We start from the raw sequence: 7042 nt of genomic DNA on the forward strand, positions 1-7042 counted from the left end.
ACAGAAAATAACAGCTGAAACTAGTTACTTTATGACCTATAATTTCGTAATCGGCCGTTACCACAGACCATTATTGCCCCGTGTGATTATTAAGTTATAATTCGATGTTTAACGCGATCTCAACCTGAGAATATGTAAAAAATTAAGAATTGTACTCAATAGCACTACAGTTTGGACCAGCATTATTTGAAACCATACGTAATAACAGAGAGGTATGGTAAGGCGAGGGGGTAAACAACCGCTATAGATCAGCCAGAGATTATTAGTAAAGGGACAGAATGTATTGTAATACTACGATGTGTGTGTGAATGAATCCAAGTACGCTAATCTCACGCACACTACAGCGAGTGGTCAACAAGACGATACAGTCCAAAGTTCTCAAAATCCCCGTGAGAGCAAGCGAGACGAGAATATAGAGAAGAATCCAAAACCAGATCAGTATTAGTCGAAACTCGGAAGAGACAACACGCGAGTCTTGTTTACAGTAGCTCGTTATGTGTGCGAGAGTGATACAGTGAACCGTGTGAACGTGGGACTATCAACTCGACGAATCGAGGCTCATAACGATCAATTTGATTATTAAATGACGTTGGATAGTGTTTCTAATGTACTTGTGATCGAGTAATTAGATGCGTAAGCAGAACTGGGTAGAGCCGGTTGGGGATTCTCGCGCTGGCCTTCCCGGGCCTCATGATTGAGGTTTGGGCCCGGGGTGGTTGACACGTTGAGAAACCAACGCGGATCATGAACACTTGAAAATAAATAAAAAATTGGTGTAGCCGCGCGGGCTGGCTAGTACGAAAGGAAATTTGGGTACTTGTAGTACCCGGCTGTGAGGTCTGTCACCGACAACGATCATCGTGTGTTTACATCCTGAGAAGGTAGGAATTCATATGTATCAAACCATGCCGATATTCAGGTTCCAAAACAAGCAATACATCACTAATGAGCGATATAGTTTTCATTTCCGAAAGTAAAAATAGAAAACCTCTTATCGAAGACTTGCTTTTATTTCACAATTTTTTCCCCGTTTTTTCTTTTGTCTTCAAATTGTATGATGGATGAAAAGTGTTTTTATGCCTATCGTAACTTTCAAAATTAGATGTTATTGATTACTTCAATGATACTTGAAATTAACGTGTGCTTCTAGTACCAGACCAGAGACTTTATCCAAAATGTTGATATTTCTACTTACGATACAGTTTTTCGTATAAAATATCCTCCAGCACCGGTTCAATAAAGAGACGCTGTCTTAAATCAATGAAAGTTGGTTCCTTCTCACCTACAAAGTGCGGAAACGTCTTGTTAGCATCGCAATTTCTACATTTGACGCTATTGCGTCTCACTAAAGACCAATAAAATTTTCCCCAAGTTAAACGGTGTTCTGCAGATATTTCATAATTAACCCACCCCCGAGTCTACATCCATCAAAATTAGTCGAAGGTTACAATGCAAGAGGAACTTGAAACGATCAATGTAAAAAAAAAATGTTGGCAATTTTTTACCCTACAGCGTGCAGCCCTCTATACTTACCGCGCTGCATGTATGAATAAGATACTGCATATATACACTCGACTCGTGTATAAATTGTGATTTCGCATACGTATGCCGCACTCGCGACGCCGGAATGCACGGCAGTCTGTGTACAATGCATTTCTCGGTTACTCGAGTGAAACAAACGGTCCTATTTTCCGGACGACCTAGCCGAGTACGTAAGCAAGATCTACGTAGCTGGCTGTTCCGCTTCTATTCTTCATAATGACGTAATTGGGAACGTATACCAACGTACTGTTCCAAGTCTGCGGCGTCGCGACGCCCTGACAATGTCCAGCGTCGCGAAATGTGTATTTGCAGCGGGATTGTTAACAAAGCAGATCCTGGAGACAGTGCGAAGATTACTTCGTCTCTGCTGAACGTAGTTCGTTGCCCGCCGCCCCCATCTTCGCCCTGTTTCAACATCGCTATCTTCACCGCCGTCTTTTCTTCTCCTTTCTTTTATTTTTTCATCACTTTTTCTCATCGCAAGTATAAGGTATATACAAGGTATCGTCTTCCCTTCCTTTTGTCATTCGCACCGTAGCACTTTGTAGAATTCGATACTGTTCAAGTCACGTGGATCCGCGTTGCCGATATCGATCTCATTGTTTCTCCATTTTTCGTCACCGTCGAGATCTTCTTCTTCTTCTTCTTCTTCTTCTTCTTCGTCTTCTTCTTCTTCTTCTTCTAATTCTTCTTCGTCGGCCTCTTCAGCCTGGCTACACGGCACCGCTCATAATCTTCCGAAGGACTTGAGGAAAGACGAGTATTGCCCAGGTGCTACTCGTCGGTCGACTCCAAATTTAATAATACCGTCGGAGTAGACGTGATGTATCTTGATCGAGCTTCGGGCGACTCTCGGCCTCGTCGTTGACGTGTCCCAAGGCGTTGCTGTTACTCGTTCTAAAGTTAGTTACTCCCAGTCCCGGCGCAGAAGTATCCTCCCATGTACGTGTAGGAAAACCTTAAAACAAACCCGTCACTGTGTATTTCCACCGGCGAGGAATTGAAACGAAGAAGTACTCTCTTTTTCGCGAACGAAGAAGAAGAAGAAGAAGAAGAAGAAGAAGAAGAAGAAGAAGAAGAGAAATAAAAAGCAGAACGGAAGAGACAACGAAGAATTGATACAGTTCTCAAGACTGAAGTGTTTCAAGTTGTTTGAGTTATCTGCTAGAAAAATCTTGACCAGTCACCTGCCAGTTCAGGCTTCTGGGTACGCGATCCGGTTACCATTGCGTTTTCACGTATCTCCCCACCTATACCGACCGGCAAGAGGCTCCAGCGAGCGAATTTTCGCCATCAAACGTGAATATCCCTGCAAGAATAATCATAATAACAATGCGAATAATAAGAATAAAAATAGACAAAAATCTCACCCACGTTCATGAATTTCAAATTCATACATATACCTAGACTCTTTACTCAAAACGTGCACAGCTTATCGTTGCTATATTCTTTCAAAGGTGTATGCGGCCAAGATTTTTCCTTCGCGACATGCAACGCGCATTTGAATGTACAAACGGTTTAGCTGATACATGGTACCAAAGTATACCAACGAAAGTCGAATCCCCCCGTAGTGGAATATGGTGAAAATCTGCTAAATTGCGCCCGTGATCATCCTGCACCTGTACTGTATAATGCAGCGAGCGAATGCACGGGCGCAAAAAGGTCGGTGGAGGATGAATAATAGACAGGGTGTCCTACCGACCAATCGTTGCGTGGATGTGATTGGGGAGGATGACGGTGGCCGACGTAGTGCCGACGACGCAGACCGGACAAGTCCTGGACCAGCGGGGTCACACAAGTTTCCCCTTCCATTTTCTTATTTGAGAACTTGTGACAATCTACTACCTCAGCAAGAAAAATAAATGCTGAAAAAAAATTGACTAGCAATGGTGGTTGCGTTGATTGTAATAATAACGAACAATGGAAATTCGGTTGCTCTTCTATCTTGAGAAGGCTGTGATATAATTGCGTTACCAAAAAATTTGGGAGAAAACTGAAAAGTTCTACTAACCCTTGGTTATACTTCATCACCTAGCTCGATTCAAGGGTTCGGTTTATATCAATTCAATTTTCACGTTTGCCACCATCCAAGGATTTTGATTGGTTGCCTAAGCTTCGCAAACCAATGCATGGATGCTGAAACGTGAGGAGTAGAATTACATAATCGACCCCCTGATGGTAGTGTTTTGCAATGTGTTGCCGAACAAGAGTTCCATACTAAAGCATTGACTGTCACCCTGCTGTCCCGGGGGTCGACTTCGTAATCTCACTTTTCACATTTCCCACCTTTCAAGCATTCCGATTGGCTGACTGAACTTTGGAACGTGAAAAGTGAAATTACAGAATCTCAACCCTGGACTGTTCCTCCTCGGCGTGTCCGCGTATCGAGCATGGGGCGAGACGGAGCAATGACCCACCGGGGCCCAACCTGGAAGTAGGTATTCCAGTAGAGTATTCGACTCGTCGACGCGCTCTCACCGACTTGGAGTGCCTGCAGTGTTTCCAAGCTCGACTACGACGACACGCACCCATTATTCGGACCTCCCCGTGTCTGCGAGTGTGTGCATCGTGTGGTGCTGCTGCAGTCAGCGCGTGCGTTTGCATCAATGTGTGTTCAGTGCCACGTGAATATAGCCACCTGGGTACCTACGCGTGTTTTCACACTAATTTGCACGCAGCTATAACCCGCTAACGATCCACGCTCGAAATATATTACTCGGCTGTTTGCTCGCCCCCTCTTCGCCCTTCGGTTATTTTCTACTCACACCGCCACTGCATCATCGCAAAATGTGCAATACCCCGGTGACTGGTGGATTTTTTTAGCTTGTTCGCCGAGCGCATGTGGCCGATGTTTGTTTAGTTCGGAAACTGTATGCATGGAAATGACGGATTGTTTGAATGAATTTTTTTTTTTTTTTATTTTTATTTTCTAGATAGTAGGAATTTCTGGTTCCCGTGGATTTATGGCAACTTATTCCATTCCCTGGACGGAGTTATGATATTATAATAACCGGCGGATAGCTTTTCGAATATTTATTTGAAATATTCTGCTGCCCACTCGCCGAGGTCTTGGAATTCGCAGTGGAAAAAAGGGAGGTGGACAAAATGTCCGACCTTTAATATCAGACCCGGGACTATGCCGAGGGAATCTAAGGGACCGATATTAGAAAACTGACGTTGAATCGACATGCCAACTCGCCATTACATAAATTTCATACCATAAAGTGCATGAACGCATGCATTACACGGCGGAAACACCGCAGGTAACTAACTCACCGCGTAATGACAGCAAAAAAGTACATTTTAACTACTTTTTCAAAAAGATACTCGTTCAATTATGATCATCAAAAGTTCACTGGCGGCAGCATTGCTGCAGAAAGGGAGTGAAGTATCCACCCTTCAACTTGTGACACAATTGCAATTCCGCGTAGGGTATGACCTGTCTGCAAACACGCGATATCCGGGATGTTAATTCGGCAAAAAAATTGCAAAACGAGCAAAGTCGTAACGTGGAAGTCTCGAATCTCCGCAGTCTTCAATTGAGGTTTCTCTAACTTTTGTTTTCACTTCAAGTTTGTCTACAGTTACGAGTTACCCGTTACTGCAATGAATTTCCATACAGTGATGAGTCATGTTATTACAGAAAACAGACACGTACAATTATACAGTAATTTATACCCTAATATTGGAAAATTTGATGCGTTGTATTTATTTTAACTTTAGGTTCCAGCTTCGAGGGGGAATGCAAAAGCAACGACTGCTATCTCAAAGCAAACCGCAAGGAGATTCGTCTGGTATTTGTCAGCAAAAATCGTATACACGTCTGTTGAATAAATCGAAGAATTCAAACAGAATTGCCGATACAGCTGAGTAGCATTTTTGTTTGCATTTCGTTTGGCAAGGTACGTAGATCACAGAGGGGATGCGACGTAACCAGTGGTGGTATCTAGAGCCATGCTGTCCCAACATTCTTCTTGTTTGATTTGTTATCTCGCCGCGAAAAGCTCCGCGCTTTACCTCTCTCGCTGGATTTCTCGCAGCATATTTATCGAGCTTTGCCTTAAATCGGATATGATTAATGCATTTGTGTAATCGACGGTGTCTGCCAGGTAAGAGCAGCAGAAAATGATAATTTTATTGTTTCATTGTGGCTAGATTAATGGAAGGAATATTATAGAATGAAATGCATTCGAAAGCTACGTATTTCCGTTTTGAAACCATAAGAAATTTTTACAATTGTCTTAAAAATTGACTCCTTTACGTGGCGTCGCGGCGTCGGTTCAATAAAAACGTTCCCGAAAGTCTCAGAAAAAAGAACACGAAGTCTGATGAAAAAAATTGCAACCAAACCAAATTTTAATTGAACAAAAATCCGTTCCCTAGAAGCTTAGAGGATATATCGACGATTCTAAAATGCTTTGGATTTTGTATATCAGATATTCCGTTCGCCTACGAACGTAATTACTGTCTTGCCAATCGTTTTCTGCAGAGCTCCGATTAAACGGACGCGCATGAGTCAATTTTTTAAATAATGTGAAAAACTTTTTTGTGTTTTAAAGCAAATATCCGCTGCCTTCAAATTCGTTTTGGTTCACTCTTTTCCATCTATTGGTCTAGTCACAATAAATCATTAAATAAATGATCATTTTCTATTGCTCTTACCTGGGAAACCTCCTTAATGAACTCGAACGATTGTCCGTTATACCTCGCAGCGGTGTGTAACGTGGCAATTTGCAATCGGGCCTCTGCTAGTCTAGACCATATTAGACAAGTCTGTTTAGTTTGGCCATTTACGATTATCTGCATGCGGCTCACTAAGAATAATATTGGATTCACAGTGCAGTTGTGCCAGGTGACGATACGTGTGAATACGGTCACCCATATCCCGGAAGCTGTTCGAAACGGTCGTAACATCAGGTATACATACCTATATCAGAGGGTGCGGCTACATATATATATACATATACACATACATATACATGTGCATATACACATATTATGTATATATACCGTATCTATATACGGAATTTAATGGCGAACTGAATTTGCGACTGTCAAGTAAAACGGCGAGTATTGCCAAACATCTGGCGCTTTCGTGCGACACTATGTGCATGCCGAGTGAAGAAACAATGCATAATGTCGCATGTGTGTCATAGCGTTATGCATACATAATAGCGGGATAACTATGCACGCGAGATTTCTATTCCTACTTAGGGTATATAAGGTACGTATAATTTCAATTTTGCGAAAAATATTTTCTCCGTTGGTATAACATCGCTCCGCGCTTTCCTTCGATCCTGCGAATGATCTTTACCTGAGAAAATAGGGGAATTACTGATGGATTGAATTACACTGATGACGTCTTTTGGCGTAGTATAGTAATGTATGTTATTACAGGCGGCCGTAAATCCGGTAGAGTTACGACCTTGGTCCTGTAATTATGAATTTTTAGTGTTTCATTGCCTCAGCGCCTCGCTTTATAACCGCACTTATGTAATAT

This window comes from Neodiprion pinetum, chromosome 3, assembly GCF_021155775.2.
Source record: "Neodiprion pinetum isolate iyNeoPine1 chromosome 3, iyNeoPine1.2, whole genome shotgun sequence".
NCBI lineage: Eukaryota > Metazoa > Arthropoda > Insecta > Hymenoptera > Diprionidae > Neodiprion > Neodiprion pinetum.